Source organism: Halyomorpha halys, unplaced genomic scaffold (genome assembly GCF_000696795.3).
Source record: "Halyomorpha halys isolate HHAL.00 unplaced genomic scaffold, Hhal_1.1 Scaffold2.1, whole genome shotgun sequence".
NCBI lineage: Eukaryota > Metazoa > Arthropoda > Insecta > Hemiptera > Pentatomidae > Halyomorpha > Halyomorpha halys.
The window spans coordinates 1,911,188-1,936,127 of NW_027111560.1; the positions used below are offsets into that span (position 1 = coordinate 1,911,188).

Genomic DNA, 24,940 nt, shown 5'->3' on the forward strand with positions numbered 1-24,940 from the left:
TATTTATTTATAATTTCCCCCAAAAAAACGACAGGACTTTTTGAATGACCTGGTACATTTATTTCGTAGAGCTACCATTTATTTAATTTGAAGAAAATAGAACGTATTTACTTCGAATTACTGTATATGGGTCTTCCAACAAAAATTTGAGATAAATGCTGATTTTACACTAGGCTTACCTTATTGATAAATTTGAGTTTCAATTTATAATTTTTTGAAGTTTGGAGGTATTTTACTTCAAAATTTGGAAAACTAAGAGTTAAATGGCATTGTAGGAATAAATAATGAGTTGTTTAGTTACTGGAATATCATTCAAACTGATGAATTTCTGGAAAAATTGCGCACACACCTTTGCGTTTTTCATTGTACTTATATGTACTTCATGTAATAATAACAATAATAATAATAATATAAAACAGCACTAGTGCAGTATGTAAACAAAAACCAGCATGCATTCGATTTTGAAAATACTGTGATTTTATATATAGAAAATAATACATTCAAAAGGAAAATACTTGAGTCCTTTTACATATCAAAACAAATTAATTATACAGTGAATTTTAAAACAGACACAAGAAATCTGAACCAACTCTATGTAGAGATTTTAAGTAAAATTAATTTATGAAAAATATGGGATAAAATTAATGTTGATAATTATAATTATCCTTGATATGAATTGTAATTATAAAAGAAATAGGAAAATTAACCAAAATATAATTGAAATAAATAAATTAAATGCCTGGCCTGTGTGTGGGGAATGTTACAAATATTGTTGTAATAAATTATAATAGTGAAAATTAACTGTGCTTTTAAAGGTTTTAATTTTATATTTAATATGAAGAATTAACAAAATAGGTAATTAGACTTAAGTTAGGGATTGCTCATTAATAAAATTATATTATTGCCTAATGTTTTATTGCCTCATAGGATAATTTGTGGGCTGATATTAATGACCTGGGCAGAATAGCCTGCTTAAAGTTTTTTTTTTTTTAATTTTCGTGGTATGAAAATTTATTAATAATATTGTTATTTGTTTAAAATTGTTAAAAATCATTTGTATAATAAAAGCTGTTTGTGTTGGATCATCCGCGAGGATGGCCGAAACGTCAGACTTATAAAGAAATATAAATTGTTTTGAGACTAAAATTGGATAAAATTTATTTATTTAAACATTAATAATAAGTTATAATCTTAAACACTTTATTGAGACTGGTTAATTTTTTTAAAATAAATAATTTAATTTCTATCCATTTTAGTCTCAACACATTTTATTTTTCTTAAAAGTCCGACGTTTCGACCAATCCGGCCATCCTCAGGGACAATCTACTTAATACAATTTTGGAACTAAATGATTTAAAAACTCAATTCCATGCAGGCTATTCTGCCCAGGTCAAAACAACAATTTCTAATTAATCAATATTCACATTAAAACCAAAATTAAAATCATTTATCACAGTCAGTATTAGTTGTTGTGATATAACAAATAGTCACTGGCCGAAACGTCGGACTTATAAGAAAAATAAAATATGTTGAGACTAAAATGGATAGAAATTAAATTATTTATTTAAAAAAAATTAATAATAATGATCTAAGGAACTCCATGGAGGATTTTACCATAGTTTGTCGGAAGGACGAATATTTATTCCTATCTAGGAGTGCATCATTAATAAAATGACCCTTCGCAAGGGTGCCCTTTTCCCAGAAGCAGAAGGATTTATTTTCGCCTCACAGGACCAGGTGATAGCTACCAGGATTTAAATGTGGAGAGGACATAGCGGAGTCTTGTGGAATAGCATCAGAATCAATCCAGCACATAAAATCACGCTGCCAAGTACTTGCTGGGAAATAATATTTACTATGACATAGCAATATGGCTAAAATCATCCATCAAGAATTAGCCCAAAACGTAAAGCTTCTCAACGACACCAGCCCTTATAACAAGTACAGCATTGACAGTAGGGATATTCAGCTCTATTGGGACCAGGCCATAATTACCGATTACACAATCCCTCATAATAAGCCTGATATTTTGCTGATCTCTGCAAGAGAAAAATATGCAAGTATCATAAAAATAGGTGTACCATCAAATGACAATCTTAACAAGGTGAAAAAATCTGGAATATCAGGATCTAGGAGAGGAATTAAAACAATTATTTAAGCTTGAGAAAGTTAAAATTCTAATTTTGATTATCTCTGTTCATTAATATCAAGGATTATATTTATAATCTTTACACTTTCTTGAGACTGGTTAATTTTGTTTAAATAAATAATTCAATTTTTATCCATTTTTGTCTCAATAAATTTTATTTTTCTTATAAGTCCAACGTTTCGGCCAATCCAGCCATCCTCAGGGACATCTTAATACAATTTTGGAACTGAAAATATTTAATCATTCAACTTCATGCAGGCTATTCTGCCCAGATCACAACAACAATTTCTAATTAGTCAACTTATGCATTAAAACAAAAATTAATATTCATTTATCACAGTCACTTGTAAAAACTTTATCAAAACCTTGCTTGTTTAAGGATTGATTTTTTATAGCCTCACTCTTCTGAGTAGGTGCAACTTCGGATAAAAACCGAGAATAAGGAAAATTCCTAAATAATAAAATTAGAGCTTTATTTACATCCTGTACAGAACTAAATGCCTCTTTGAAAATGAATCTGGTTTATAAACAATTTAGAAAATTCTTCATTGATTAAAAGTTTTTACATTGATTTAAAATAAAATAATAATTTGACTATAAATAAATAAAATATTTTATATGCTGCATTTGAACACTTCACTTAAAAAAAAAAAAAAGTCTAAAAATCGTTTTTCATTAGTTTAATTTAAGAAAAAAGTTGTTTAGAATTTGCTGAAATGTTAACATGAAATGAAATTGGCAATAATTTGTATTGCACTGTACCACTGCGAAACGCCATGACAGTGAGAAATGACTAAGTATCAGTTTCATCGCTTAGAGAAATGATATCATATCGAGTTAGCAACAAATCGTTTTTAAATTGTGTTTAGAAGAGATACAAACATAGATTAGTAGAACAAATAATTAGTTAGTAATTATGATATATAACCTACATAATTTTTTTTTTAACAGATTTTTTTTATAGATATTACAATCTGCCACACATTTGTGGGCAATAGGTAATAGTGATGAATGATCTCATACACACTAAAATAAAAAAAATAAAAAAAAAATAAAAAAAACTCTTAAAATATATACAAACAAAAGAATAGACAAGATGAACATAATAAAACTATCTGTATGAAAAATAAATAAATAAAATAACATAATGATAAAATAATATACACAATATTTATACAATCGTCCTGAGGATCCCTGAGCCCACTTTATCCCCCACGTGTGAGGGGTAGAGCAGAGCTCAAGAGATCCCAGCGCATCCCTCTCGCTGCATCACTGGTAATGAATTTTTTTTTTAACAATTAAATATTAGTGATATTTTAACATATGGTTGTAGGAGGATAGTCCGGGTGGTGGTCACAAAGGCATCAAAATAATAGAAGAAAACTATTTATTGTTAACCAAATAGTTTATCAATTTCACAGCTCTATAAAGTGGGCCGAAAAGTTGGTTAACAATAAATAGTTTTCTTCTACTATTGTAGTACTTTTATGACCACTTATTAATATTATTAAAATATTACTAATATTTAATTTTTAAAACAAAATTATGTCTGCTATATATCATAATCATTTGTTCTAATAATCGATGTTTGTACCTCTTCTAAAAAAAATTTAATATCGATTTGTTGCTAAGTCGATATGATATCATTACTCTAGGCCATGAAACTGATACTTCGTCATTTCTCACTGTCATGGCGTTCCGGAGTCTTGCCGGCGAACACGTTCTTGAAACTGCATTAATTTCTTCAACTATCCAATTATATTTAGCATTATCCTCAAGGATCTCTGATTTTTTTTTCTTTTTCATTTTGTTCGTATTCAGTTGATTGCGTTGTTATTTCCATTTTCGAATGACGTGAAGTCTCATCCAATTGGACCAATTTTATCCAGGTTTGTATACAATTAGGCATTTTAGTCTGATAGGATGTGGCTTTTCAAAGTCCTTAATATTAAAAAATTCAGAGGGTACACTATTCCATAAAATAAATATTATCTATTAAGCGGTGAGCCGTTTTTGTTGATATTTTTTTATCTTTCATAATGTCGTCAACTAAGAAGAGAAGATGTGGTAATGACATGCCTCAAGATAGTGACACATAATTACCTTATGACAAGAGGAACACCGTCGAAATGTATGTATATTGGTACCTTTAATAGTACTACACGTCCTGACTGAGGAATAATGAACGAGAAGAAGCTGGACTGGAGACCAATATAGAGAGGATTTTTTTTTTTTAGTTGTATTTATTTATTGAAATTTACAACTGTATAAAAATGTGATAAATGCATCAGAACACATGATAATTTTAGGAAGGAACCACCCACTGTTGGTATTTCAATCATTGCTTCAATTTAGAAGATCCCTAGGCCATCTCTTTTTCAAACATCTCGGAGGATTATCAGGGATTGTTAAGGGTAAGGGATTAGGGACTAATGGTTGAAAAGGATTTTGAGGTGAATCTATTTCGGGACAATTGGGATGCTAAGGTCTTTATGGATGAGTTTATTTGTGGCCTAATATGGAGCATCGGAGATTTTGAATTGGATAGGGAGGAATTTGATGGTTTGGTAAAACCCCAAAGCTCAATTCTATTTGTCCAAATTGGTCTGATTATCACAGCATATATATTTTTTGTAGTAAATAGGAAGTTTAGAGGGTTTTGCAAGCAAGTGTTGTAGTAATCGAAATCTACGATCAGTTTCTTGTCGTTTCAGTCTTGTGCGTGGATTCCAAGTAACTCTCTAGATTATAAAAAGAAATATTAAAAAATCGTAGAAAGGCGCCGAAAAAAATCGTTTTTGTTTTTAAAACAAAATGATATCATTAACAAAATTTAAGTTTATATACTGTTTGGATATATGTATCTTTCGACCTCAGTGGCTGAAGAGCTCAAAATTATTTATTAATTGAAATAAATAATTAATATTTGATGTCCAGAATCTCATTAAACTCTGAGAAAGTACTTTCGTAGATTAATCCAACCTTGAAGAGTAATATGAATATGACTTTGTTTGTTCTGTTGGTTAAATTAAAAACAACTTGACATGAAAGCTCATGCATTCCTTTCTCAAATTATTTAATAATAAATAATTAACTAGTAATAATATTTTTTATATGAGTGGCCATATTTTTGTTAATGCACATATAGAAATGAAATTTGGTGCGGTGCAATCAAATAATATCAACATAGACAAACAAAAGAATATTCTAAACTCATAAGATGTAGCTCCTTCACATAAGAAACGTTTTAATATTTGATACCAGTTTTCAGTTAATATTCAAATATTATAATAATATATTTTATAAAATATATGGATTATTACTAATTTAAAATCGGATTAAATAATAATAGTAATAACTTTTTTTTTCTATTGTCATCATTTAATTTATTTTATTTGTTTCAGGTAAGTTGAAATATGTTTCTTGTCTTAACATGCTCTTCATACGTAAGTAACCAATATATTTGATAAATTCTTTTATAGGTGTGTCATTGGTAAACGAAGTTTTGAATAAAAAGATAGGCTTCACTACATATAGTAGTATAGTAATGTAAATATTATTAAATAAATAAAAACATGATTATTCCTAGAATCTTAATACACTTAGTCTGATTTTTTTTAAAAATTTATTTATTGATATTTACAACTGTATAAAAAATACAACAAGAAAATTTGATCATAATGACATAATGATATGATACAGGATGTAGAGAAACTACCCAGTAGTAGAACTCTAAAAACAGTTTACAATATAAGGTCACGAGGCCATCTTCTTTTCAGACGCCTCGGAGGATTGCCAGAAATGGAAGAGGAAGCAAGGTTAGAAACTAGTGGGAAAGCTAAATTAAAATTCGTTTTCTATTATCCAATAATAATCTAGATTAACTTAAATAAGACTTTTTAATAAAGTTCGCAAAAGAAGGATTTGCTAATTTTGTATCATTACGTCTTATTTAACGAAAATGATTGATATTAAATGGTCCACCTTTACTGATCGACTATGACAAACGTTAATTTGTGTTTGTTTTAACTCACTTATTCATTTCTGTTAACTTATTTATATGTTTTTAGAATGTATTTATTATTTTTTAAACTTATTTTTTGTCTTTTAATTGTTCTGCTGTGGTGGCCATTTTGTTTTTGATTTATATCTATATTTATCGATATTTTCTTTTAATTTGCATTGCATTGGTGGAACGGATTGAAAGAGTGTTGCATGATCACTGGAAAAGCGAAGTATGAGAGAGTTAAATTGAGAGAATAGCTTAAATAGGGTTGAGAAAAAAAAAACAGAAACAATGAATAAGAAAAACGTAATATAACTTTATTTGAGAAGAAGAAGGAGAAATAAAATAATATTTTATTTATAATCTTAAACCAGCATATTTTTGATTTTGAAAATACATTGATTTTACATAAAAAAAATAATACATTGAAAAGAAAAAATACTTGAATCCATTTACATATCTGAAAATATTAATTATGCAGTGAATTTCAAAACAGACACTAGAAATCTGAGCCAACACTATATAGAGATATAAAGTAAAACTAATTTATAAAAAATATGGGATAAATTAAAATTTGATAATTATAATTAACCTTGATAAGAATTTTACTAATAAAATAAAGAGGAAATTGAACAAAAATATATAGTTTTAATAAAAAATTTTTGACCTGAGTGGAGGGAAGGTTACAAGCATTGTTATGATAAATTTTAACAAATAGGTGACTGTGATAAAGAATTTTAATTTTTGTTTAATGTGAAAATTTACTAATTAAGTGATTAGACATAATGTAGGATATGCTTATTAACAAAAAATATATGTTTACCAACAATGTTCAACAATTGTTGTATTGACCTGGGCAGAATAGCCTGCATGAAGTTGTGTTTTTAAATTATTTAATTCTAAAACTGTATTAAGGTAAGATAAATTATAAAGAATATTGTTAATTATTTTGAATTGTTGAGGATCATAGATGTAATAAAAGCTGTTTTGTAATAGATTGTTCCTGAGAATGACCGAATTGGCCGAAACGTCGGACTTATAAAGAAATATAAACTGTTTTGAGACTATAATGGATAACATTTAAATTTATTTACTTAAATCAAATAAAATTATTTTAAAAAATGTATTTAAATGTTCCTTATGTAACCGATCTAGCCCGAACCCGATATTATTCCTTCCATAATAAACTCCCTAACCACCCAAACCCACTCGTTTCTAACCTTGCTTCCATTCTTGGCAATCCTCCAAGGCGCCTGAAAAGAAGATGGCCTCGTGACCTTATATTGTAAATTGTTTTTAGAGTTCTACTACTGGGTAGTTTCTCTACATCCTGTATCATATCATTATGTCATTATGATCAAATTTACTGGTTGTATTTTTTTATACAGTTGTAAATATCAACAAATAAATAAAAAAGAAAAAAATATATTTGAAATATGTTGTATTTAGGCTATAGTTAATTATTATTTAAAAAAAAAAAAAAAGTAGAAATTTTGTTTGTACCTTTGTTAATATATGTTATTGTTTATATATCTAATCATGGATTTATAAGTATACCCTGTGTTTTAGCAACTCGATATATTTGGGCAGCATTGCTCAATATAGCATTTATCTCTTTCAGGCACATCTTTGAAGTATTATTTTATCGGTGTAATTTTATTTTGAAAGTCTTTTTTAGTATCTTTGTTAGATTCTCATGTTTCTGTTCTCCTGCTTCCTGGATTTCCAGATTTCTTACGGTTCGAATCTCAACCTGTACTAAGACAAGGGTATAACCAATTCTAAACAACTTTCTAGCCTCAGACAATATCTCCTCCGTCTGATTATTGCAGCCCATCAATCGTCCTTGATTATATCCGCCTCTGATGGTCCTTCTGTTTCCTTCCTTGTATGGCCCTCTTAAAATAAGATCCTTAATGCAGGATTTTTTTAATCTGGAGCTGGAGAGCCGATTCAGGAAGGGTTAATCCACTTCCTAGGAGTTTTGTTGCCCTCATCACTAATATTTTATTTTTTTTTTAATTTTATTTATTTGTTGATATTTACAACTGTATAAAAAAATACAACCAGTAAATTTGATCATAATGACATAATGATATGATACAGGATGTAGAGAAACTACCCAGTAGTAGAACTCTAAAAACAATTTACAATATAAGGTCACGAGGCCATCTTCTTTTCAGGCGCCTTGGAGGATTGCCAGGAACGGAAGAGGAAGCAAGGTTAGAAACGAGTGGGTTTGGGTGGTTAGGGAGTTTATTATGGAAGGAATAATATCGGGTTCGGGCTAGATCGGTTACATAATGAACATTTAGGTCTTTATGGATGGTTTTATTAGTAACAAAATAAGGAGCATTGAGGATTTTACGAAGGATTTCTCATCACTAATTAAATTCATTTACTTCATATACTTTGTAGTAAATAATAATACTACTACTACTAAATTCGGATTCATATAATTTGTATAGTGTAGAATAAAATCTCATTCCCACCAAATTCTCAAACATACGGCCCACATTCGTAAAACTGTCCCAAGTAATGAAGATTGACGCATCTCCTTCAGGGCACCCTTGCTCTCGAGAGTGGTAGATACAGTCTTCACAGTAAAACTCCTATGTGCGAAGGTTTCTGAAAGTTGCCACAGAATTAATATAGAGCTCTCCAAAAATCGTAATGTCAGTTGAAATTAAATACAGACAAAGCGGTTTTATTGAATTCAAATATTTTTCGAATGACGGCGATGGCACTTTTAGAGGAAGGGGATGAAAACGCGAATGTGACGCGTCTTTACAATTCTCGGAGAGTTCGTCTTCGTAAGCATGAGGGTAACGCGGTGAGGGAGGAATAAATGCCACAGGTTCACAGTTAACTGCTGATATATTTCCCATTTTTTATTATCCGAGATTTTAAGATTCACCTAAATAAAAATTATTTAACGAGGAGACGATGGTTGGGGGTGCGGTCAATGATAAACACAAATAAGTTGGATTAACCTATTTTTAATGTGCCAACGTTTCGGCTAGAGTTTTTAGCCTTCTTCAGGGCTAATAACAGAACAAGATAACAACAGAATTACACAGTAAGTATAAAAAAATAAAAAAAAGAAAAAAGAAAGTATAAACAGAATAATTTTACACATAAAATGAATAATTTTACAAAATAGAATTAATAAAATGAAGTGATGAGAGAAGCGGGAAATATAGGAATATTTCCTAATATTCATTAATATTCAGGAATAAGGAAAGGATTCCCGGGAAATATTTATTTCCCGCTTCTCTCATCACTTCATTTTATTAATTCTATTTTGTAAAATTATTCTGTTTATACTTTCTTTTTTATTTTTCCATACTTACTGTGTTATCTTGTACACAAGTACATAACAATATCTTGACACAATATCTAACAGATAACAATATCTTGTTCTGTTATTAGCCCTGAAGAAGGCTAGAAACTCTAGCCGAAACGTTGGCACATTAAAAATAGGTTAATCCAACTTATTTGTGTTTATCATTGACCGCACCCCCAACCATCTTCTCCTCGTTTATCATCCACATTCAACTATCTCTCATAATTAAAAATTATTTAAATTCTAAAACTTCAAACTGAAACTATGTAGTAGCCCAAGAATGTTAAATGTTCGGTAATCTTTTTTTTTCTTATTTATTTATTGAAATTTACAACTGTATAGAAAAATACAATAAGTATGTTTGATAAATGTTTATGAACACCTAATTAATCTTAGAGAGGAACTACTCAATGGTGGTACTTCTATCGTTGCTTAAAATAGAAGATCCCATGATGGTCATCTTGTTTTCAGACGCCTCCGAGAATTAGAGTTTGCCGGTCTAGGTATGGAATGAATCCTCCCATGGGACCGTTGGATTGGTTCCTTCATTAGGATAGAGGGGGAAGTTTAGCATTGATTTGTGGAGGAATATTTACACTTTTGGAAGGAAGATCGTTTGATATTCTGTGAAGTCTGAGGGAGAGGATCAAAGGATTGGGACTGAGAGTATGATGACGGAGGAAGATGATGGAAGGTTTGTGGCTCTTAAGATATGCGTGTCACTTCTGAGTATTTAATAGACTGATTTTTATATAGTTGATGGTTATTTGGAGCAGATTTTTGACTGAGGTTCGGTTTTCCACGTCAATCCTCGTTGAAGGGCCAGCTAGTTCATCTTCCACAACTAATTTACTTAGAGAGCTAATAATACCCCCAAACGCCTCTGCATGCCTGAAGAGTATGAAAGAGGGTCCTTCAGGAGTAGCATAAATACATTTGAAGAGGTCCCGAAGGAATGAGAAAGATTCCTATATCCAATTACAAGGATTTGTCGCCGTCGGAATTGAGATATTTCACACTGTTTATGAACTTCTTAAAATAGCATGTTAATGCCTATTACTATTGTTTATTCCATTTGTAATACAAGAATTTTACTCCTTCCGTGATCTTTAAATTATTGCTTGACAGATTGTCTAACCATTGATTTATATTGCGTGCCAAGAAGTAATGACGTTGTTGGTTGATAGGTAATAGTCGGCGTGAATCATAATACAAAAGATTAATAATGGGGTGTAGATAGTTGACCGTAGATTAATGATTGGAGAAGTTTGTCGGGGGGTGCGGTCAGCAAAGAACAACATAAATAAACAAAACCATATTTATTTATTTTATGCCGACGTTTCGACCTGAGTTTCAGGTCTTCATCAGGGCTATAGAACAAAAGAGATAACAACAACATTTAGAGTAACATACAATTGAAAAGGAATAGTATACAAACAAATTTTGAAATTAGAAAGTCGATTGAATCGTAATTAGAAACAAGAAGAACATTTATAATCTATTAAAGTTTTTAACCACTCTCAAAAATGAGAACATTGTTGCTAAGAGTGTCAAGGTGCCACCTTAGCAACATCGAGCCAGGAGCGGTGTCACACATTGGGACAAAACGATCTAAACGAGATTAAATAAAAACAGTATTCAACAAATTCTTATAGTGAATTTACAAAAATTCGTCCTAATGAAAAGTTTGAATATTTTTCACTCACTTGTCTTTGAGGTCACTGAACTCGAATTTGATGTCTTTCATCTACATTTTTTGGGATATATACATATTTAAAAAAAAAAGGAAATTAAATTTGTATCCCCTCAAGAGTAAATATTTCAGGACCAGAAAGAAATCAAATAGAAATTCAGAAAATTTTTAAAAATATTTTGTGGAGTGCAGATTGTGAATTAAAAAGAAATTCTTAAACAACATAGCTCCGATTTTAGAGAAAAGCATTGTTCAATTGTTCATCATTTATAAGATGTAGAAGAACAAAATTCTTTGATATGCTGTGGGATAAAACCCCCTTATGTCAGAAATCGATAGGTAGGAGTGGAAAGAAATTTATCCTCAACAAATATTGCTATTTAAAATAATATCATGTTATTTTTTTTTGGAATTTACCATATCTTGCCTTTAGTACAAAAGCTGGGGTGAAACAAAGGCAATTATTGATTACTTTAATGAAAACTATGTATAATTACTAGTATAAATTGATGATTGATTCCCCCAAGTGTAAGTAGGGGGAATAAAGAATGACGACTGTTTCAAAACGTTAAAAAAATTAAATTTTTTATTCCACACTCTATATCTTTAAAACTAAGTAAATTTGCTTAAATATGAGCCATAATAGAGCTATTTATGTTTAATAGTTTCTGAGACATAGCTTTTTAAAAAGAAACATTTCATAAGAAATGCACTGAAAAATCATTAGTAGGTGAATTTATCTTGAAAAATCTATATCTCAAAAAACATTCGACGTACGGATGTCTGCTAGGTCTCAAATTGGAGCTAATGCAATGTACTATAAAGTAGTCTTGTCTTCATAGGAGTAGTAGTTTTGACAAAAATTTATCCGAACACCTAGTAATTGTGAATTTATTTTGTCGAATATCATGAAAGATACTACTCCTACAGAGATAAACGTAATAAACTAGTTCATAGAACATTGAATTGGCTTTGATTCGAGTGTTAATTGACATTTGTACGTCGAATGGTTTTTGAGATATAGATTTTTCAAGATAAAATCAATGGCTACTGATTTTTTATTTCATTTCTTATGAAATGTTGCTTTTAAAAACTATATCTTGGGGACTATTTATTGTAAATAGTTCTTTTAGGGCTCAAATTTTAGAAAATGTACTCTACTTTAAATGATAAGCTCTGAGGTTGATAGCTTTAAAGAAATAGATCTCCAAATAAAATATTTTTTTTAACTATATATGTATATATAGTTGACCGTAAAAATTGATTCCTATATATCATCACAAAATATATATATAGGAAGATGGTCAGGGTTGCGGTCACAAGTTTACAACTATTTTATTTTCCAACGTTTCGCCCCACTTTGCAGACCTTCATTTATTATCTTTTTACTATCTTTTTAGCCCTGATGAAGCCCTGCAAAGTGGGGCGAAACGTTGGAAAATAAAATAGTTGTAAACTATTTTTGTTTCACTTGTGACCGCAACCCTGACCCTCTTCCTATATATATATATTTTTTTTTTAACGTTTTGAAACAGACGTCATTTTTTATTTCCCCTACCTATACTTGGCAGACTCATCAATTTTGACTAGTAATTATACACAGTTTTCATTAAAGTAATAAAAAATTGGGATGAAATAACTGTCTTTTTTCTTCTCTTGGGCTCTTCTACTACTTAGAGTTACATCCATTTATAGCATATACTACTTTCGGCGAGAGAGAAACTATTAAAACTATTATACTTTTCATTAACGATAAGTTGAATTAATAACTTATCTTAATTATTTTATTATTATTTGTTTAAATAATTTTAACTTAATTTAATGAAATATTCAGAATAAACATTCGTTTGAATTATAGATCGTTTTCTCCTCGGTGAAGAACGCAAAATTAATAATACCTGCCATCGCAAGCGTTGACCTTCGTTGGTTATGTATAGGAATTATTGAATAAACCTTCCATTTAATTAATAATACGTTTCTTGTAGATTACTTAATTCATTTTAATAAATTATTATGCCTCCATTATACCTGATGACAAAGAACTATCATAACTACCATTTATCGATTATCGATTTGTTTAGGATAGTTAAATAATTATATTTAAAAAAACCTACTCATCTCTCTTTTCTCAGTCCGCCGGTGCTCCTCAAGGTAGTATCTTAGATCCCATTCTTTATACGGTTTATACAGCTGACATCCCAACCCACAGTCCTAACAACATACGCTGATGACACACGTATACTATCTAACGACCCAACTAATGCATCACAAACACTACAGGCACACATAACATCTATTGAAGAATGGTTTCAAAACTGGAGAATCAAAATAAATCCTGACAAATCTCACCAGATGACCTTTTTTCTCCGTCGTAAACCTCTGCCCTCCTGTCCTACAGTATCCTTTCTAAATACTCCACTAACGCCTGTTGAACAGATTCGATACTTAGGACACCATCTTGACAAGAGACTTACTTGGAATCCACGCACAAGACTGAAACGACAAGAAACTGCTCGTAGATTCCGATTCCTACAACACTTACTTGACAAACGCTCTAAACTTCCCATTCACTACAAAAAATTAGTATACACTACGATAATCAGACCAATTTGGACATATGGAACTGAGCTCTGAGACTCCACCAAACCATCAAATTCCTCCCGCATCCAATCCTTTCAATCCAAAATCCTTGATGCTCCTTATTACGTTACAAATAAACTCATCCACAAAGACCTTAACATCCCATTCGTTACAGATTTGGCCCAAAACAGATATGCGTCTTTTTATTCCAAACTCCTTAACCACCCTAACCCATTAATTCTTAATCTTTCATCCTTAACAATCCTTGATAATCTTCGAGGTGTCTGAAAAGAAGTTGGCCATTGGACCTTCTAATTTAAATTAATGTTTGAAGTACCACCAATGGGTGGTTCCTTCCCAAGATTATCAAGTGTATATGAAACATACAACGTATTTACTTATTGTATTATTTTATACAGTTGTACATTACATTAAATAAATAAATAAAAAAAATAATAAAAAGATCGTTTTTAGTTACACAAAGATGGTTTTAATTCCAAAGAAAATTATTTTTATTTTGTTATGATTCTGTTTTAAATAGTTTTAATATTTCTATTTAATCTAAACTCACGAGGAAAGGCGGCATCGAATTTATTTTAATACATATTTTTTGATTCAAGACTTTTACGATATAATACTATAAATTTTGCAATATATGTTTAGTTTTTTCATTTTTAAAAAAAGTAGAAGTATAAATTTAATTTAAATGTTTTTAGGTATTTCCTAGCCAAGTACATGAAATATTTGACGTTTTTATAATTTTTATTTTTTTGTAAATTCTTACCTTTACAACATTATATTTTATACTTTTTAGTATCATCTAATATTTATAACTATCTACTTAATTTATTGTCGTATATAGTTGCAAGTTTGTTTGTTATAATTTTTTTTTAATAAAGTTTGTTATCTCGTTTTTGTTTTCAGTCCTACATATGCGTATTCAGAAAATAAAAAAAACTGTCCAGTTTTTCTCCAAACTTCCAGACCAGTTTTTAAAATTTGGATTTGACATCAAAGTTACAGGTCACTTGACTACGATCATTGAAATAATAAGAAAACATTGTAATAATTTGATGCGTGTTTTTTTTTCGAGATGGGAAATTTCAAATTCTTAATCTGCAATCCAAATAATATTTTTTAAAACATGTCTGAATTTCTTTTTGATACCTTTTAGGTCCCTTACATACTCAATATATATTTTTTTTTAATTGAAGTATTTACGCTTGTACTAAATGCCTTATTATGAAGCCAAATTATATAAATATAAAAAAAAAATTTAGTTTGATATCCGATAAAAATTATACTAAAGGTACGAATACCGGCTCGGTCAGATGTATCCACGGGCCACCAGCGAAAAGTAAATCCGAGTGAAAAGTAAAAGTGAAGTCGTGGCAAGACCATCTTCGGCCGGAGAAAGTTCAGCAAACCACTTCATGCTCACCGGCTGTCTCAGCTCTTAATGTGCATAATTATATAACGTAATCATATATAATACATAACTAATGTAATCATATCGAATACATAACGTTAAATTGCACTATTTATTTATTAAATAATATTTACAAAGATTTTATATTCGTAGAATCCGTTAAGCGTTAAATAAATAGAGTTAAAATGTATTTCAATAATAAATGATTAAATAAATTGTATTTTGTACCCTGGTTTAGTTTTTCGATTAACTCGAAAACTAAATATCTTATCGAACTTTCCTGACTCCAATTTTTTTTTGGGAATGTTATTTATTCATTTTATTGTTACTTAAATTTAATTTTCTTTGTATTGAACATGAATTAATTTTTTATTATGTTTTTTAATATTTGATCAATTTTATTTTATTATATTTTTGATATAGATTCACATTTTTATTTATACAAATCATGATAGTATTTTTTTTATTGATCAATTTCTCTATTATTATTTTTTTTTAATTTAGAGGGTTCCATTGTTATCATTTATATTTTTTTTTCTTTTGATCTTCTATTTCTGTATATACTGTATGAATGAATATTTGAACATTAATGTGGCAGATTATATTAATTCTCTTCAATAATAAATATTATACGATAAAAAAAAAAAAATTTTATTCAAATTATATTAATCACAAGATAATTCAATGGTTTACAAAGTGAAACTAAAAAAAAAAAGAAGTATATTAGTAGCATATAAATTAATTAATCATTTGAAATTAATTATACTAGAAAATTTATATGTATTTATTTACTTGTTTCTAAATTGTAAAAAATTTTGATACAAGTTAAAAAATTGAAAAATTACCCATAGAACGTTTTTTCTAACATTTTTTAACTTAATCAGCACATCTTTATAAATTTTCTTTGAATATCGTCTTTTGAGAGCCTTTTTCGCTTCCCGAACGTATTGCTACTTTTTCGAAAAAAAAAAATAATTGATCTGTTTTAAGATTTTATTTTTAATATATTAACATCCTAACGGCATTAAGATACAAAAATTAAAAGCATGTTGTGTTCTGATTAGTTAATCGATTAAGACGAAAACAAAATATCTTTTCGAACTTTGAAGAATCGAGTTAATTTTATCCAAATTATATTAATCCCCAGATAATTCAATTGACTACTAAGAGAAACTAACAAAAAATATATTAGTATTGTAAAAATAAATTAATGATTCATTTGAAATTAATTATATTAGAAAAAAATTAGATGAAAAATTGTTAAAAATTCAGAAGCAAGTTAAAAATTACGTTTAGAACACTTTCAACATTTTTTTAACTTAACCAGCACATCTATCTTCTTCATACATTTTCTTTGAAAATCGACTTTTTAAGATTTACGATTCCCGAATCACTACATTTCTGTTTGAGGGCGTAGAATTTCATTTATTGTGACAAGAAGTCCAATGTTTTACAACGCATGGCTACTTTCTCGGGAAAAAAAAATAATCACTGTTTTAAGATTTTAGTTTTAATATAGTAAAATCATAAGGGCGTTAAGATACAAAAATAGAAAAATTAAAAGCATGTTCTTCCGTGAGATTTTTTCTGTTGTCAGAATGTTGTATTTCCTAATTATTCAATTTAATTTATTTAATCTATTTCAATTATTCATTAGCTTACTATGAACTTATGGAATAATAATAGTTAAAATTGAATTTGATTGCTTATACCAGAACTGGGGAATGTATATATGTGTTCTTAAACAAAAAAGAAAAAGCTATTCTTAGGCGTTTTGCTTCAGATATGATATTCTTAAAAGAAGTTGCTAGAATTTTCAACTAACAAGTCCTGCTAAGTTAGTAATTCAGCTGTCAAAAGCTTTTAACATTGTGCAATAGTTATTCGATTATTGTACAAACTTTGTCGCAAGTTAGTTTGAAATCGCTTCTCATTGGTAGTAACAAAGACTTCATTTCACGGCTTGGGATCGAATGTCCTAGTGATTTCTCAATTATGACAAATCTGATTTACAAATCGTTCGTGTGGAAAATCACTAGAGATTAGATTTATTATGTCAACTTTATCTGGCGTGAAAAACGGATTTTGGCTTTTTTTGTTTTTTTTTTCACAATTTCCTAAACATCTAGAAAATATTGAAATTTTACGGATCCAACTACTAGAAAATTATTCATAACTAAACATTTGTTCAAATGTAGGAAGATAGTCCGGTTGGCGGTCAATAAAGGTATCAAAATACTTTTTATTTTTAGATTGATAGATTTATTTATTGATAGATATTACAATCTGCCACATAGTTGTGGGCAATAGGTAATATTGATGAATGATCTCATACATACTAAAATAAAAAAAGAAAAAAAAATTATAAAAAAAAAAAGAAAAACAAATTATAATAAAAAAAGAAAAAAAAACTCTCTTAAAATATATACAAACAACAGAATATACAAGATGAACATAATCAAACTATCTATCAAAATACTAGAAAAAAAAAAATCTATTTATTGTTAACCAAGGTTTCGGCCCACTTTGTAGGGCTTCGTCAAGGCTGTTAGATTGAAACAAAGATGACAACTGAGTTGTTGTTTTGAGCCCTACAATCTATTTATTGTTACCCAACGTTTCGGCCCACTTTGTAGGGCTTCGTCAAGGCTGTTAGATTGAAACAAAGATGACAACTGAGTTGTTGTTTTGAGCCCTACAATCTATTTATTGTTACCCAACGTTTCGGCCCACTTTGTAGGGCTTCGTCAAGGCTGTTAGATTGAAACAAAGATGACAACTGAGTGTTGTTTTGAGCCCTACAATCTATTTCATACGGTTAACAATTTCTTCCAGTTTGTACAAATGATTTATGTATTTCCTGTAATTCTTTCTTTTTCATGAAGAAAATAAATGAATAAGAAATAAGTGAATTTTAAAATATTCTTTTTTCGGTTTTCGTTGTCATGTATGACTTCCTAAGTTGCCTGTAGTCCGAACCTATGGTACATTTACATAGAAAGTATTATAGAAAATTTGCTGAAGCTTTTTGCTGATTACGAATTTCAGGTTTGTAACTAATTTTTCTGAAAATATAAAAAATAATGCAAAAAAAAAAATTATTTTTCTTTTATAGCTTGAAAAAAATTAAGTTTTTAGCAATATATTTTTATTTCAGTCAAACAAGAGTAAGTTCTTTTTTTTACTCTATAATTTCTGGCATCATTTCGAAACAACCACTATTAATCTAATGGTTCAATCACATGTAGACCAGGGAGAGTATTTGAACCTCTTTAAGAAGGTTTAAATATTCTACAGTGTAAAATGAACATGTATTTTTTAAAATAAAGACAAATTTTAGAAAGGAAATAATAAGAAAATATAATATAATATTTATATAAAATAAAATTATTAATATAGGTATTATCCATTTGTTGGATTTTTGACAAAAGAATTAGCTTAACTCTCTGAGCTTGATGGTGTCAAACAATCCTAACAAGTTGTTTAACATTTTTGTAACATCAATATGTCGTTAATTAACATTTATTATTTTTTTTTTTTAGAAAAACAAATTCCCCCCCCCCCAATTTAAGGTTTAGAATTCCTTAAAAGACCTTGTAAATTCGATTAATTTCAGCCTCTACTCACGACATCAGTAATTAACTATAAACACACTGATTTCATGGCCGTATGAAGGTGTGAGAAACAACTGAATTAGGACAATGAATATTGTTTTATACGGTCTCGAAGCCTTCTTATTAAAGTAATATAAACTTAAAAATAATATATTTGTCATATAATCTCTGAAATTTCTCATGTACATTTGATTTCAAATTTATTTGCACAAGGCTTCTCTAAAGTAAAAATCCTAATATTTATTTATTGCTATTTACAATAGTACATTATAATACATTTAGTAATTCTGATCTAAGTTAAATTGGAGTGTTACAGGCGTATAGAGAAACTACCCATTGGTAGCACTCTAATGACATTTTACATTAGCTGGTCTCGTGACCATCTTCTTTTCAGGCGCCTCGGAGGATTGTCAGGAATGGATACAAGATTAGAAATTTGGGGGTTTGAGTTGTTAGAGAGTTTATAATGGAAGGAGTGATATCTGCTTCGGGCTAGATCGGTTACATAGGGAACATTATGTATGATTTTATTTGTGACAAAGTAAGGAGCATTGAGGATTTTACGAAGGATTTTGGATTGTAAGGATTGAATACGAGAGGAATTCGAAGGTTTAGTGGAGCCCCAAAGTTCAACTCCATATGTCCAGATTGCCCTTATTACAGTCATGTAGATCAGTCTTTTGTAATGAGTTGGAAATTTAGACCGTTTGTCTGTAATAGTCGAAATCGACGTGCAGTTTCCTGTCTTTTCAGTCTGGTGTGAGGATTCCAGGTTAATCGTTTGTCCAAATGTAGTCCAAGGTAGCGGATCTGTTCGACAGGGGTACGTTTAAAAGTACTACCCTGTTTTCAAAAAGTATTGGTGAAGTATCCCATGGAAACCAGTTTACTTTTCAGTCAGTTTTTGGAATGCTATACATTTTCCAAAACATTCTTGAAGTTTATTATTATTATAAATAAATAATTAAAGTGCCAATTAACTACTAAAGATCTTACAAGGACAGTGCAAGGTCTTGGGGTCAGGGGGGATTTAGTTCAAATTTTATAGGATGGTAGATTTAGTTAGTCTGTTGATGAAAATATATGGTTATAGTGTCCAATACTTTTTTAGATATTTTCTATTGAAGATGCAATTCACTGGTTAAATTCAGCTATCAAGCAAACGAGTACACGTAATGGGTTTAGCATTGCAGCAACCCGATCCGATACAAAATATTTATAGAAAACAATGCTTTTATTGTTTTGTAATAAATATTACTCTGTACCTATGCGAATGATAATGACAAATAAAACTCTTATAAGGTTTCTAGTCATTAAAGACATTTCATTTCCAATTTATTTAAACTCCATAATGTATCTTTATAAGTAAAATAGGCATAAAATAAAAAAAAAACTTATTCACCCTCCACAGACTCGAATCCGGCTCCTCTATGGACGAGGAACACCGATCCGTTACTGGTACTAGTACAAGAGCCCAAGAGTAGAATAAAGGCAGTTATCTCACCCAATTTTTGATTACTTCAATAAAAAAATATGTATAATTAATAGTCAAAATTGATGAGTCTGCCAAGTATAGGTAGGCGGAATAAAAAATGGCGGCTGTTAAAAAAAAATTTTTTCATTCGGAGCTCTATAACTTAAAAAGTAGGAACAATACAAGAAAATCTAAGAGAATGTCATTTAAAGAAGAGTAAATTTTCTAAAATATGAGCCCTAATAGAGTTATTTACGTTAAATAGTTTTCGAGATATAGCTTTTTAGAAAGCAACATTTCATAAAAATGTTGTATGGGACGTACTAAAAGATCAGTAGTTAGTGAATTTATTTTGAAAAATTTATATCTTAAAAACTATTTGACGTACAGATGTCTATTAGCACTCAAATTAAAGCTAGTTTAATGAGCTATAAAGTAGTTTATGATGTTTAACTTTGTAGTAGTAATAGTTTACATGAAATTTGCTAAAATAAATTCATTTATATTTTTCATTTAATTTTCATTTGCCAAATTTATATTCATATGTGAATATAATATAAACTACTACCCCTACGAAGATAAGTAACATAAACTACTTTATAGTAAGTTAAATTTCCTTTATTTTGAGTGTTGGCAGACATATGTGTGTCTTATGGATCTGGAGATATATTTTTTCAAATATCCAACATTTTATACGAACAACTAGAAATTCACATTAACAGAGTAAATTTGCTGAAATATTAGCCCTAAAAGAGCTATTTACGTTAATTTCTAGTTGTTCGTTAATTCAAAAGAAACAAAACAATAATATCAAACTTGTAACTAACTGTGGTTTGGTAAACTGAGCTCTTTCCAGTGTAGTCCATCGTACATAGTTGCTGAGAGCTCTATTATTATAGTCTTTTAATAAACTGAGTAATTGTTCTGTAGATCAAAATATTTTATGTGACAGGTTCCCAAGAAGTGAATGGTATATTCCTTTATAATCCGAGTTACCTACGGGATTGTTATCAATACTATGATTCATTATTATTTGCTCTTAAAATAAATAGTTAATTCAAATAATAAAGCATTATGCGAGCATTGGTAGAATTGTTTAGTTTTTGACTTAAAATGTTTTTAGTAAATGACGTTGACCTGTGTTTAATACATAATACATAAATACATTGTGATTCATACAAGGATTAATTTTTATTGGATAGTTTCATAAGTTCTGGGACACCTTACCTATACATATTCATGATGATGAAAAGATAGTTGACCGTGGATAATGTATATGAATAGAATATGGTTGGGAGGGGTGCGATCAGAATATAACACGAATAAGTTGAAAGAACTTATTTAATAGTGCCAACGTTTCGGCCCGAATTTCTAGCCTTCATCAAGGCTAAGAACAAAGAACAAGAACGAAGAATACGAACAACCAATGAACACAAAAAAATATTTTTATTTATTTATTTATTTATTTAATGTGATTTACAACTGTACCATAAGTAAATATGTTGCATGTTTCATATACACTTGAAAATCTTGGGAAGGAACCACCCATTGGTGGTACTTCAAACATTAATTTAAATTAGAAGGTCCCGTGGCCATCTTCTTTTCAGACGCCTCGGAGGATTATCAAGGATTGTTAAGGATGAAAGATTAAGAATTAATGGTTAAGGAGTTTGGAATGAAAAGACGCATATCTGTTTTGGGCCAAATCTGCAACGAATGGGATGTTAAGGTCTTTGTGAATGAGTTTATTTGTAACTTAATAAGGAGCATCAAGGATTTTACGTAGGATTTTGGATTGTGTGTGGATTCCAAGTATGTCTCTTGTCAAGATGGAGTCCTAAGTATCGAATCTGTTCAACAGGCGTTAGTGGAGTATTTAGAAAGGATACTGTAGGACAGGAGGGTAGAGGTTTCTGGGTAAAGGTGATCTGGTGGGATTTGTCAGGATTTATTTTTATTCTCCAGTTTTGACACCATTCTTGTTATGTGTGCCTGTAGTGTTTGTGATGCATTAGTTGGGCCGTTGTTTACAGAAAGTATACATGTTTCATCAGCGTATGTTGTTAGGACTGTGTTAGGGTGGGTTGGGATGTCAGCGGTATAAACCGTATAAAGAATGGGACCTAAGATACTACCTTGAGGAACACCGGCAGACTGAGATAAGAGAGATGAGTAGGCTAGGTTATGATTTACTTTAAAGGTTCTATCAGTGAGGTAGGAGCGGATTATAAGGAAATATGTTGGGGGTAGGAATTGACGAAGTTTATAGAGCAGACCTGGATGCCAGACTCGATCAAAAGCTTGTTCAACATCGAGGAAGACTCCCGTGCAGAACACAAAAAATAAAAATGAAAATATGATTCAAACACAACGTTCTAAGAAATTTGAAGATACGCCTCTTTGGCATTGGACTGACGATAATAAAGCTATTGAGAGCTCGATTCATTGTTTTATCGGTCTGACTTCTCTTTCCCACTATTACATAGATCCCTATCACATTGATAACTTTAATTAGAAGGCATGTATTTGGATAAAAAAGTAAATATTTTACTAAAGATATTATATATACTAATCGGTAATCCTGATAATAATTATTTTACCGAGAAGCTGGCCAATTAAGATGTTAATTACTCATCGTGGGACCATTAATTCAGCCTTGCTTTCTCTTCCTCCTCCCACTCTATCGCCTTTTGGCGTTTCTATTTAATGTCAAAATGCTTTGAGTGGCCATTAAATGCAAAAAAAAAAAAATATGTATATATTGTTACGTAATAATTACTCAATATCCCCTTTGTTGAAACCATAAAGTTTAATATGGAATCAAAGGTATATATTAGACGGTGCTATAACCCTAATCTCCTTCTGATCAAAATTACGCTAAGGGGTGGGGATTAGGCCACGCCCCTTGATCGAAGGTTTACGTTGAATTTTTTTTTTTATTTATTTAATGTGATTTACAACTGTACAATAAGTAAATATGCTGCATATTTCATATACACTTGAAAATCTTTGGAAGGAACCACCCATTGGTGGCACTTCAAACATTAATTTAAATTAGAAGGTTCCATGGCCAACTTCTTTTCAGACGCCTCGGAGAGTTATCTTATTGTTAAGGATGAAAGATTAAGAATTAATGGTTAAAGAGTTTGGAATGAAAAGACGCATATCTGTTTTGGGCCAAATCTGCAACGAATGGGATGTTAAGGTCTTTGTGAATAAGTTTATTTGTAACGTAATAAGGAGCATCAAGGATTTTAAGTAGGATTTTGGATTGTAAGGATTGAATGCGGGAGGAGTTTGATGGTTTGGTGGAGCCCCAGAGCTCAATTCCATATGTCCAAATTGGTCTGATTATCGGAGTGTGTACTAATTTTTTGTAGTGAATGGGAAGTTTAGAGCGTTTGTCAAGTAAGTGTTGTAGCAATCGGAATCTACGAGCAGTTTCTTGTGGATTCCAAGTATGTCTCTTGTCAAGATGGAGTCCTAAGTATCGAATCTGTTCAACAGGCGTTAGTGGAGTATTGAGAAAGGATACTGTAGGACAGGATTAATGTAATTATCTGTAAAACCGTTCATTTAATCGCAAATATAAAGAGAATAGAAGTTGTAGTAAATGATATTTACAATAATTTGGCATATCTATAATGAAAATTCATTAAGCCCTTCTAGAGAAATTCGTGCTTCTTTATCTGTTTTTTTCAGGTTCATTTCAAATGTGAATATTAAGGATATCAAAATATATGTACTGTTCTAAAAAGTAAGGAGTGAATATGAAATTGAATTTACTTTATTAATTTTTCAATTAATGTTTTTTAGGAAAAGTTAATAAAAAATTAATTTATTTTAAGGTAAATATTAAAATATAATTTTAAAAAAATAATTCAATTTTTATCCATTTTGTCTCAACACATTTTATTTTTGTTATAAGTCCGACGTTTCGGCCAATCCGGCCATCCTCAGGGACATCTACCACAAAACAGCTTTTATTACATGTATGATCTTAACAATTCAAATTACTTAACATTATTATTTATAATTTATCTTACCTTAATACAATTTATGAACTAAAAATATTTAACCATTCCACTTCATGCAAGTCACAACAACCCAGTTCAAAACAGATACAAGAAATTTGAACCAACACTATGCAGAGATATTAAGATATCTATATATTATATTATAAGATATCTATAGGTACATAATTACGCACATAGAACTGTTTTTTGTCCATACCTCTTATTTTTGGAATTCCTCGCCTACTTCTATCCGTAACGCCTTTTCTCTAGCTTCCTTCTAACATCACCTATTTCTTTACCATGTTGTGGGTAGACCATAGCATATAACAATCTCCTACTTTGAGGAAATTAAAATTAACTATTTCAGAAATGAAAGTTTGAGAATGAAAATGCGCGTAGACAAACATAGTCGATGGAAATGGAAATTTTTTAAAAATTTATTAATTCAGAAAAGTACTTACAATATGGTTCGAATAGAAGACATTTATCGTTCGGTGCCAAAATAACATCCTGCTATGTACTAGTAGCAGATTTCTTGGGATGCCAGGATAATCGCTGAAGGCAATTATCCAAGAATAAGTTAATTAATTGATTATAAATTGAGTCCTAAAAAACTATTATTATAATTGGATT

The 24,940-nt window shown here is 29.9% G+C and overlaps 1 protein-coding gene across 7 annotated transcripts in view; it reads left to right on the forward strand.

Moving 5' to 3' along the window:
• The window catches only part of snu (snustorr), a 524,182-nt gene that overhangs the window by 331,741 nt on the left and 167,501 nt on the right, over positions 1–24,940 (forward strand). The gene's annotated exons all lie outside the window — the stretch shown is intronic.